Genomic DNA, 12,767 nt, shown 5'->3' on the forward strand with positions numbered 1-12,767 from the left:
GTCTTTGCATGTGAGATGGGTGTTCTGAATACAGCACACAAATTGACTCTTTATCCAACTTGCTAGTCAGTGTCTTTAATTGGGGCATTTAACTCATTTACATTCAAGGTTAATATTGTTATGTGTGAATTTGATCATGTCACCCTGATGCTAGCTGATTATTTTGCAGATTAGTTGATGCAGTTTCTTCATAATGTCATTGGCATTTATATCTTGGTGTGTTTTTGCAGTGGCTGGTACCAGTTTTTCCTTTCCATATTTAGTGCTTACTTCAGAAGCTTTTGTAAGGCAGGCCTAGTGGTGACAAAATCCCTCAGCATTTGCTTGTCTGGAAAGGATTTTATTTCTCCTTCACTTATGAAACTTAGTTTGGCTGGATATGAAATTCTGGGGTGAAAATATTTTTCTTTAAGAATGTTGAATATTGGCACCCATTCTCTTCTGGCTTGTAGGGTTTCTGCAAGCCAGAAAGGCTCAGAGAAGAACCTAGGGTGACACTGTTTTGAATATTAATAATCTCAGGTAATTGGGAGGAAAGAGCACACATGCAGAAGGCCAGACAGAATTCATACCCACAAAAGACCAGGGAAGCCCTTAAGCCTTGACTCCTGACTCATCTCAAAGCTCAACAACCCCCTAGTTAGTAAAGGCCATCATGGCAGTCTTCAAAGACTGGGAGAGATGTTTTTTTTCTTTTTTTTTTTTTTCTTTTTTTTTTTTTAAGAGACCCTCAAAGCTACTGCAAATCAAAATGCTATTTTTAACGTTCAGTTTTCAATAAAAGATCACAAAGAATATAAAGAAATAAGGGAAGGTGGCTATTCAAATGAATCAATTAAATTTCTACACAGTCGCTGATGCAACACATTCACCAGACTTATTAGACAGAAACTTTAAAACATCTATCTTACATATGTTCAAAAAGCCAAAGGAAAATGGAAACAAAAAACTAAAGGAAGCCTGGAAAACATTTTATGAACAAAATGAGAATATAAACAAAAAGGTAGAAACAAGGGGAAGTAGCTGAAGATAGAGCCATGGCAGTTCTGGGGCCCTCCCTCTGGGGCTGACCCGAGGCCACAGTGCCACCGCGGTAGACTAAACTTCAGTGACGGTCTCTGGGTTCCCAAAGGATGGAAGGGTCTAAGACGTCCAACAACAGCACCATGCAGGTGAGCTTCGTGTGCCAGTGCTGCAGTCAGCCCCTGAAACTGGACACGAGTTTCAAGATCCTGGATCGTGTCACCATCCAGGAACTCACAGCTCCATTACTTACTACAGCCCAGATGAAACCAGGAGAGACCCAGGAGGAAGAGACTAACTCAGGAGAGGAGCCATTTATTGAAACTCCTCGCCAGGATGATGTCTATTACTGATTCATCCCCCCAGCAAGGATGATGTCCACAGAAAGCACCAACAGCTTCACTCTAATTGGGGAAGCATCTGATGGCAGCACCATGGAGAACCTCAGCCGAAGACTGAAGGTCACTGGGGACCTTTTTGACATCATGTCAGGCCAGACAGATGTGGATCACCCACTGTGTGAGGCATGCACAGATACTATTTTAGACCAGCTGAACACTCAGCTCAATGTCACTGAAAATGAATGTCAGAACTACAAACGCTGTTTGGAGATCTTAGAGCAAATGAATGAAGATGACAGTGAACAGCTATAGATGGAGCTAAAAGAGCTGGCATTAGAGGAGCAGAAGCTGATCCAGGAGCTGGAAGATGTGGAAAAGAACCGCAAGATGGTGGCAGAAAATCTCGAGAAGGTCCAGGCTGAGGCTGAGAGACTTGATCAGGAGGAAGTTCAGTATCAGAGAGAATACAGTGAATTTAAACGACAACAACTGGAGCTGGATGATGAGCTGAAGAGTGTTGAAAACCAGATGCATTATGCCCAGATGCAGCTGGACAAGCTGAAGAAAACCAACGTCTTTAATGCAACCTTCCACATCTGGCACAGTGGACTGTTTGGCACAATCAAAAACTTCAGGCTGGGTCGCCTGCCCAGTGTTCCCGTGGAATGGAATGAGATTAATGCTGCTTGGGGCCAAACTGTGTTGCTGCTCCATGCTCTGGCCAATAAGATGGGTCTGAAATTTCAGAGGTATCAACTTGTTCCTTATGGAAACCATTCATATCTGGAGTCTCTGACAGACAAATCTAAGGAGCTGCCGTTATACTGTTCTGGAGGGTTGTGGTTTTTCTGGGACAACAAGTTTGATCATGCAATGGTGGCTTTCCTGGACTGTGTGCAACAGTTCAAAGAAGAGGTTGAGAAAGGCGAGACACATTTTTGTCTTCCCTACAGGATGGATGTGGAGAAAGGCAAGATTGAAGACACAGGAGGCAGCCGCAGCTCCTATTCCATCAAAACCCAGTTTAACTCTGAGGAGCAGTGGACAAAAGCTCTCAAGTTCATGCTGATGAATCTTAGGTGGGGTCTTGCTTGGGTATCCTCACAATTTTATAACAAATGACTTTTTTCCTTAGGGAGAGGTTTGCCTTAAAGGCTTTAAATTTTGTTTGCAAACGTGTTTTAAATTAAATTTGGGTAGTATTAAACAGCATGTGTTTACAATACTTAAAAAGAAAAAATCCACAAAAGCCACTTTATTTTAAAATATCATGTGACAGATAGTTTCCAGACCTACAACATGCCATGTATAGCTGTCAGCCCTTTCATAGTTTTGACTCTTAACGCCATGGACTCCTTTCCTGTTCTTCCCTGAAAACAACTAATTTAAATTTGCTTTTTTAAAAAAAACAGAGTTGAGTTGAGATTGATGTGTTTTCACTGGATTTTATTTCTCTCAGCTTCCTGCACTTAACAATATGAAACAGAAACTTTTGTCTCTACTGAAATGAGGATATGTTTGAGATGCACAGTTGGATAATGTGGGAAAATGACATCCAAGCTTTAGCTGGTCACCATGTGATGTGATCAGACGCTTGAAATTTAACACTTCTCACTCAGTTCTCATACTGAATGCCAACTCTGCTCTGTATTAGAGATATGAAATAGTGTTTGGTACTGTTTGAGACATTATGGAGAGATTTAATTATCTGTAATAAAAGATTTGCTACAGTCTGAAAACTGCCAAAAAAAAAAAAAAAAAAAAAAAGAGATAGAAACTGAATTTAAAAATTCTGGAGCTGAAAAATACAATAAAATTGAAAAATTCACTAGAGGTATTTATCAGCAGACTTAAACAGGTAGAAGAAAGAACCAGGGAGTTTCAACATAGGTCATTTATAGTCTCTGAGTCAGAAAAAGAAAAAAGAAAAAAAATGGAGAAAAGTGAACAGTGCCTAAAGGGATTCACAGGACATAATTGAGTGGACTAATATACACATTGTATGAGTTCCAGGAGAAGAGAGACAGTAAGGAGAAAGAAAATTATTTGAAGAAATAATGGCTGAAAGTTTACCAAATCTGAGGAAAGATATGAATGTACAAATTCAAGAAGCTCAATGAACTCCAAGTAGGATAAAACCAGAAATACACCTAGACACTTTATAGTCAAGCTGTTAAAAGCAAAAGACAATGAGAGAATCCTGAAAGCACCAAGAGAAATGTGACTCATCACATTCAAGGGACTCTCCAATATCAGCACAGATTACTCAGCAGAAACCTTACAGTCCAGAAGACAGTGGGATGACATTCTTACAGTATCAAAAGAAAAAAATCTGTCTAGTGAGAATTCTACAACCATCAATACTATAATTTAAAAATGAAAATGAAGTAGAAATTAAGATATTCCCAGAAAAATAAAAGCTGAGGGAATTCACTATCATTAGACCTGTTCTATAAGAAATGCAAATGGAAGTCCTTCAAGTTACAATAAAAGGATACTTCACAGTACACAAAGCTATATGAGAGTAAAAAGTTCTCTAGTAAAAATGTCCATATAGATATAAAAACAAATATTATTGTAATACTGTAATTTGTAATTTTGTAATTAATATTGTAATTTTGGTTTTTAACTCCACTTTTAATTTTTGCAGGATTTACAAGATGTTTGAAGTTTTTCCTCTTTGTTGATGTAGGCACTTAAGGTATAAACTTCCTTCTTAGTACTGTTTTTGCTGTATCCCATGGGTTTTGGTACATTGGGTTTTCATTATTGTTTATTTCAAGAAATTTTTCAATTTCCTTCTTAATTTCTTCCTTGACCTGCTGGTCATTTGGGAGCATATTTTTAAATTTCTATGTATTTGTATAGTCTCTAAAATCTCTCATTACAGATTTTCAGTTTTATTTCCTTTCTACTCTAACAGTATAGTACTGAGTTCAATGCCTCACAACTGTGTTCTCCCTCCCCCAGTGTCCAGAGATGCACTCTATACAATGCCTCACTGCCTCAGGGTGAGCAAGGGGTGGAGTTGGTGACTCCACTCAGGTCTGTTTTTTTTTGTTTTTCATCTTTTCAGTGCCTCTTTCAGCAATATGAAATTAAAAACATGAAGGGTTTTTTTTCTTATGTAGATAGTTGTTAAATTAGTGTCCTTGTAGGTGAAATGATCAGTGGAGCCTTTATTCTGCCATCTTGCTCCACCTTACAAAAAATAAAAATAAAAATAAAATTTTTAAAGAAGGAAAATCTACAATCAATAGTCTAATCTTTCAAGAATATGAAAACAGGCCGGGTGCAGTGGCTTATGCCTGCAATACTAGCAATTTGGAAGGATGAGGTGGGTGGATCACCTGAGGTCAAGAATTCGAGACCAGCCTGGTCAACATAGTGTTTACTAAAAACACAAAAATTAGCCAGGCATGGTGGTGTATGCCTGTAATCCCAGCTACCTGGGAGGCTGAGGCAGGAGAATTGCTGGAAACTGGGAGGCAGAGGCTGCAGTGAGCCAAGATTGCACCACTGCACTCTAGCCTAGGCAACAGTGAGACTCATTGTCCAAAAAAAAAAGAATATAAAATCATTGGATCACACCAACCACAATATAAGTAGGAGGAAGAAAATAATAAAGAACACAAAAGAAATGAGTAAAATTGAAAACAGAAATATGTAGAAAAAATACTTAAACTAATCTTGATTATTGGAGATCAACAAAATTGATAAAAGTTTATGATTAATAAGAAAAAAGAAACAAATTATCAAAATCAGGAATGAAAATGGGAACAATATCACAGAATCCATAGATACTAGAAGATTTATAAAAGAATATTATGAAAATTTTTATACAAACAAATAATAAAAGTCAGATAAAATGTGCAAATTCTAACAAAGACATAAATTACCAATTGCTTCTAAAAAAAAATAGACAATATAAATAGGCCCCAGTAAAACAAAAAATTGAATTCAGAACTTGAAAGCTTCTCACAATGAAATTCCAGGCCTAGGTGGCATCTCTGGTAGAGTCTATTATTTAAAAGAAATATAGTGTACTCATCACCCAAATAGGGTACACTGTACCCAGTAGGTAGTATTTCATCCCTCACCTCACTCCCAACCCTCTCACCTTTTGTACTCTCCAATGTCTGTTATTCCACTCTGTATGTCCATATGTACACATTGTCTAGCTCCCACTTTTAAGTGAGGACATGTGAATTTTGACTTGCTGTTTTTGAGTCATTTCACTTAGGATAATGCCTCAAGTTCTACCTGTGTTGCTGTAAAACACATGATTTTATTCTTTTTATATGGCTGAGTAGTAGTCCATGAGGTGTGTGTGTGTGTGTGTAATATATATTGCATTTTAAATCCAATCATCCAGTCAGACTGGCCATTATTTGAAAGTCAAAAAACAACAGATATTATTGATGCTCAAATTGTACCATATTTGTCTAATGGAAGCCTCTTGAAGTTGGCTCTTGAGTGCCCTTGAAACCCAGACTTTATCACCACATAATACATACATGTAACACAACTGCCCTTGTACCCCTAAATCTGGAAAAATAAAATAAATAATGAAGGCAACAGATAAAAACATAGTAACTATGTTTGAATCTATGAGTTCATAATAACATTTTTTAAACAAATAATCCCATTTAAAAGTGAGCAAAGACATGAGGAGACGTTTCTCAAAAGAAGATATACAGATGGCCAAAAAACATATGAAAAAATGCTCAACATCACTAATCATTGAAAAAATTCAAATTAAAACCACAATAAGATACCACCTTACTCCTACAAGAATGACCATTATGAATAAGTAAAAAAACTATAGCTGTCAACATGAATGTGGGGAAAAGAGAACACTTATATACTGCTGGTGGGAATGTAAATTAGTACAACTTTTATGGAAAACAGTATGGAGATTCTTTAAAGAGCTAAAAGTAGATCTACCATCTATTCAGTCATTCCACTACTGAGTATCTACCCAAATGAAAATAAGTCATTATATGAAAAAGACACTTGTGTATGTATGTTTATAGCAGCACAATTTACAACTGCAAAGATGTGGATCCAACCTAACTGCCCATTGACTAATGAGTGGATCAAGAAAGTAAGATATACATACACCATGAAATACTACTCATCCATGAAAATGAACAAAATAATGTCTTTTGCAGCAACTTGGATGGAGCTGGAGGGCCCTATCTGAGTAAAGTAACACAGAAGTAGAAAACAAAAAATTTTATGTTGTCACTTATAAGTGGGAGCTAGCTATGAGTATGCAAAGGCATACAGAGTAATATAATGGACTTCAGAGGTTCAGAAGGGGGAGGTTGGGAGGGACACTAGAGATAAAAACTACACATTAAGTACAATGTACACTACTCACACAGGTGTACTACGATCTCAGAATTCACCCCTATGTAATTGATCCATGTAACAAAAACCACTTGAACCCCACAAGGTGTTGAAATAAATAATAAATAACATTTTTTAAAACTCAAAAAAAGAAATATAGTAATAATCTTATTGAAATCATAAAATAAGAAATATTTGACACCTCATTTTATTTATTTTTTATTTTATAATTTCAATTCTTATTTTAGATTTAAGGGGTACGTGTACAGATTTGTTACATGTGTATATTATGTGATGCTGAGATTTGGAGTGTAAATGATCCCATCACCCATGTAGTGAACATAGTATCCAGTAGGTTGTTTTTTAGCCTTTGTCCTTCTCATTTTCTTCCACCAAGTAGTCCCCAGTGTCTATTGCTCCTATCTTTATGTTTATGTGTACCTAATGCTTAGCTGTCACATATAAGTAAGAACACATGGTATTTGGTTTTCTTGTCCTGAATTAATTGGCTTAGGATAATGGCCTCTAGCTGCATTCATTTTCCTGCAAAGGACATGATTTCATTCATTTTATGACTGCATAGTATTCTGGTTTATATGTACCACATTTTCTTTATCCAATCCACTACTGATGGGCACCTGTATTGATTCCATGTCTGCTATTGGGAATAGTGCTGCAATGAGTATTCAAGTACATGTGCCTTTCTGGTACAATAATTTATTTTTCTTTCTGTATGTACCCTGTAATGGGATTGCTGGGTTAAATTGTGGTTCAAATTTAAGTTCTTTGTGTCATCTCATTTTATAAGCTGTATATTACTCTGTTAATACTATCAGACAGAGATATAACAAAAAGATAAAACTATGAAACAATGTTTCTAATACATTTTAATTTAAGAAATCTTAATATCAGCAAATAAAATTTAGAAGTGTATAAAATATTTCTATATTATAAAAAAGGGGTCTTTTTCAGGAATGCAAAGTTGATTTAACAAACAAAAACTCATATAATGTACTACAATAGGAAACAATGGAAAACCACATGAACTTCTTTATAGATGAAGAAAAATTATTTGACAAAAATCTAATTCTAAGTCATGATGAAAATTCTCAAAAACACGGAATAGAAAAAAAGCATTCTTATACAGATAAAAACATCTATTAAACACACACCACTGAAATTATACTTAGTGGTGGAAGTCTAAGAAATTTCTCCATAAGATTAGTAAAAGAAAAGATGTTCATTCTTGCCATTTATGGTCAACTGGAAGTTTCAGCTAAGACAGTCATGCCAAAAAAGGGAAATTAAAGGCATACACACTGGGGGAAAAAAAGTAAAATTGTATTTATTCTCATGTGGCAGAATCTCATGTTTAAAAATAATCCCAAGATTCTGTTTGACAAGTGGTTGTTGAAGAAAATAACCCAAGGAATTTATCTCAAAACTACTAGAACTACCAAAACTAATAAGGAAGTTTAACAAGGTCACAGAAAACTGTGATTAACAAATAAAAATAGATTGTATCATTATATAATAGCAATGAACAAGTCAAAAAATATTAAGAAAAAATTCCATTCACAATAACATCAGAAGAATATAATTTTTAGAAATAAATTAAACCAAAAGTTCAACACCTGAACACTAAAACTGACAAACATTGACGAGATAAATTATATATATAATGCACATGGATTGGAAGGCTCAATAATAAGAAAATAACTTTTTCTAAAATTGATATGTAAATTTAATGTAGTGTATATCATAATCTCAGTAGATATTTCTGGGTTTATAAAGACATGGGTAAATGCATAGTGACCTACCTCCCAAAATTTCTTCTCCAAGGTATATGAAATAACACAGGGAAAAGTTAAATCCTAAGCCAAAACATGGTCCAACGTAACTTGAAGACAAAGAATGCCAAAACTGCAAATAATTGTGAATAATGATAAGTAAATTACTAAATCAAAGTATATGATCTTGATCACCCTCAGCCCATTCCTGTCTTCATGAAGAATTTGTGGCAAGCAAAGGAAAACCATGAAAAACTGTAAAGGACACAGAAGAGGGAGGCTAGTAAGGGGGCTATAAGTGATCTGGATTAACTGCCAAAAAGATTGTCCAACACAATTCTGAAAATAGTGGAAGACTATCTGGGAATATCAGAAGATTGACTACAGGGATGGTATTTTAAAGGATGTATGCCTTGAAAAGATTATCTAAAGAAGTTAAAGTACATTAAAAGGCACAATAAGCCAGCATTCTTCAAAATGTATAGGTTCTGGATAATAACAAAAAATGCCAAAGGAATGCAGAAGAATCCTACAGCAACTGGGTAGTAAAAAGCAGAAAAAGGAAAAGGAGGGAAATAAGGCTTCTGTGGGAAAAAAAAAAAATAAAACCATAAAATTGGAGGATCTATAAACTCCCCCCTTCCTCCCACCAAATTTAGGATCCTGCAAGAAAAAACAGAACTATAAAACTGGAGAATTTATAACACCTTATACTATTATAGCAAACAAAGAAACAAAACCCTGAACATGTATCTGGACTGTGCTGTACTGACAGATAATTTCATGCTTCAACTCCAAATCCCCTAAAAAATGACAATACCACAAAAATAAACAAAAGGAAGTTCAGCAAGTCCATATAAAACTATTGCAAAGATCAAGAAGCAGCTTATGTGCTCCTTCTGGAATATCTGCCTGGTTCAGCCCTCCTGCCTCCATTCCTGCCACTACGATGTCCATCAGGTTGACCCAGAAGTCCTACAGGGTGTCCACCTCTGGCCAGCGGGCCTTCAGTAGTCACTCTCACACAAGTGGGCCCGGTGCCGACATCAGCTCCTCAAGCTTCTCCCAAGTGGGCAGCAGCAGCTTCCAGGGTAGCTGGGGCAGAGGCTATGGTGGGGCCAGTGGCATAGGAGGCATCATGACCATCATGGTCAACCAGAGACTCCTGAGCCCCCTTAACCTGGAGGTGGACCCCCAACATCCGGGCCGCATGCACCCAGGAGAAGCACAGTTTACCTCCTTCATAGACAAGGTACAGTTCCTGGAGCAGCAAAACAAGATGCTGAAGACCAAGTGGAGCCTCCTGCAGCAGCAGAATATGGCTCAGAGCAACATGCACATGGTTGTTGAGCAACATCAACAACCTTAGGTGGAAGCTGGAGGGTCTGGGCCAGGAGAAGTTGGAGGTGGAGATTGGCAACATGCAGGGGCTGGTGGAGGACTTCAAGAATAAGTATGATATCTGTGTTTGCATACTTCTGTTATCTGTTGCTCAGTCAGAGACTACCAGTCAGCCTCAGCAAAACTCCAGTGAGTAATGTCAGTACAAGTAACAAATGAAAATACCAAGGTTTGGTTCAAGACAGCCAATAGATACAGCTAAAATATGCCTCCTCAGAGAAGAACCAAAACAGAAAGTAGGTATTCACACTTCGAATAGATAATCTAAGAGAGAACATTGAGATTCAAGGTATAAATGACAGGAAACACTGAAAGCAAAGGAGAGGGAATCTAGGCAGCCTGCTCAGCCAGGATGGGCTGGGACCTGGGATAGGCATGAAGACATGAGGAAGGGGTTAAGTGGGAGTCCCCCAGGGCTCCACCTAGTACAGACTATCACAATCCTAGCTATGGGAGAACTCCTTGACCCATGCAGATCTTGAGACTGACAAAAGGAGTTGCCTAGAGATTGTGCAAAGGCACTTCTCCAGAGAGATAACACTAAGTCCCAAAAGCTTCTGAGACCCAAGCAACTACAGCTTGGTGCCATTCTGAGAGCTAAGCCCACAAGAGACTGTGTGCTATCCTGGGGTTGTTGCCACTGTGGCTGTCCCAGGCCAAGGAGGGAAAGGAGAGGGCAAGCATTTTTAAACATCGCAAATACAAATTTCACCACCACTGCTACAAGCTGCTATGGGACCAAAGCACAAGCAGACCACACTCCCCACTGTTGTCCACCAAGAAGGGCCTTGCCCTCCCTGATCACAGGCCCATAGCTAGCACCATCATGAGAGCCTAGACTCAAAAGGGCTGCATCTTGCCCTGGGTCCAGGGCTGCTGCTGCTGCTGCTGCTGCTTCCACTGATGGGTCAAGGAGGAAAATGAGGGGCAAGCACTTTCACACAATGCAAGGACAAATTCTGCCATCACTGCTGTGAGATCAAAGCACAAGCAAACAACACTCCCCACAGCTATCTGCCCACAGTGCTCCAGCTGGAAAGGGCTATGCCCTTCCTTACTGCAGCCCAAAGCCAGCGCCATTCTGAGGGCCTATACTCCAAAAGGCTGTGTTCTGCTCGAGGGCTAGGGCTGACAATGCCACTGCAGCTACCAGGCCAAACTGGGAGAGGGGAGACTGGGCACTTTCACATCCTATAAGAGTAAGTTTCATGAATGCTACTGTGGGATAATGTGGGATCAAAGTGCAAGGAAACCATGCATCCCACAGCTACCTGCCTACATCGATCTCACTAAGAATAGCCTCAGCATCCCCAGTGAAAGGTCCACAATGCAGCCACTGTTGCCTTCACCTGAGTATCCTTCTGGCAGCTGGGGGACCACCCTGTTCCTACCAGTCACAGCCAGCATTTGAATGGACTACCAGAGAGCCTGAGAAGTCCACTCATCCAGTCCTAACTTAGCAGTATTCAAACATGCCATCAGGGGCATGGAAACCACCCAGCCAAGTCCACCAACACTGGCACTTGAACACTCCTCCTGGTGTATAAAGTTGGGCCAACAAAACCTACCAATACCACCACAGCTGACATCCATCCACATGAACCACCAACGGGCCAGGTGACTAATCCACCCAACTTGTCACAGCCACTGCCAACACCATCATAAACTACTTGGATTCCAATAGGTTGCTCCACCATCACTACTGCCATTGTACACATCATACCCACTGCCTAGAGATTTAAGAAGCCAACAACATGCCCAGTTTATCACTGCTACTACCAGCATATAAGCAAGCCACTTAAAGGACCAGGAATCAGCCCACCTGAACCCACATACACAGATGCCAGTGTATGACACCCTGAGGCCCAAAGACAGGCATGTTCAACCCACCACTGAAACTACTAGCAACTCAAGACTGGTCCATCAGGCATACTAGAACTTCACCACAGCCTCCATTAATAACTTTTCCCTAAGCCACTAAGATAATCACAAATACCACTGACACTGTTTATAGCTGAAAAGAATGGCTATTATTAAAAAGACAAAAATTAACAGATATTGATGGGGACGTGGAGAAAAGGGAATACACTGTTGGTGAGAATGTAAACTATTATAGCCACTATGGAAAACAACATGGAGATTTCTTTAAAAACTAAAAACAGAATTAACATTCAACAATCTCACTACTGGTCATCCAGCCAAAGGAAAAAAAATCAGTATGTCAAATGGATGCCTGTACTCACATTTTTACTGCAGCACTATTCACAATGGCAAAGATATGTTATCAACTGCAGTGTCCATTAATTGTGAATGAATAAAGAAAATATTTTATATATATATCTATATATACTCACACACAAATAAATAATAAAATGCTAATTGGCCATAAAAAAAGAATAAAATCACATTTGCAAAAACATGGATGGAACTAGAGGACCTTATTCTAAGGTAAATAAGCCAGGCACAAAAAGACAAATATCACATGTTCTCACATATTTGGGACCTAATCAGGTCTCCAGATGAATACCCAGCCCTGGGCAACACCTTAATTGCAGCCTATGAGAACTAGTCAGAGGATCCACCTAAGCCAGCCCCACACTTCTGAGTCACAACAGCTGGGAGATAATGAATGTATGTATGTTGTTTAAGCTGCTAAATTTGTGGTACTTTGTTATACAGCAACAGATAACTGATACAAAATGAGTCATAAGATAACTAGGATAATTAACTTAGCAGGGTCAGCTCTGAAACATATTTTAGTAAAAATAATATTATTGGGGGCAGGGCTAATATGGCTAACTAGGAGCAGTAAGTGTGCACCATTTTCATGGAGAGAAGAAAAAGTAGTGGGTAAATG

The 12,767-nt window shown here is 38.5% G+C and overlaps 1 pseudogene; it reads left to right on the forward strand.

The window, feature by feature from the left end:
- The first annotated feature begins 742 nt into the window (after positions 1–742).
- Positions 743–3,141, forward strand: LOC101028971 (beclin-1 pseudogene; annotated as a pseudogene).
- The last annotated feature ends 9,626 nt before the right edge of the window (positions 3,142–12,767 follow it).

Source organism: Saimiri boliviensis, chromosome X (assembly GCF_048565385.1).
Source record: "Saimiri boliviensis isolate mSaiBol1 chromosome X, mSaiBol1.pri, whole genome shotgun sequence".
NCBI lineage: Eukaryota > Metazoa > Chordata > Mammalia > Primates > Cebidae > Saimiri > Saimiri boliviensis.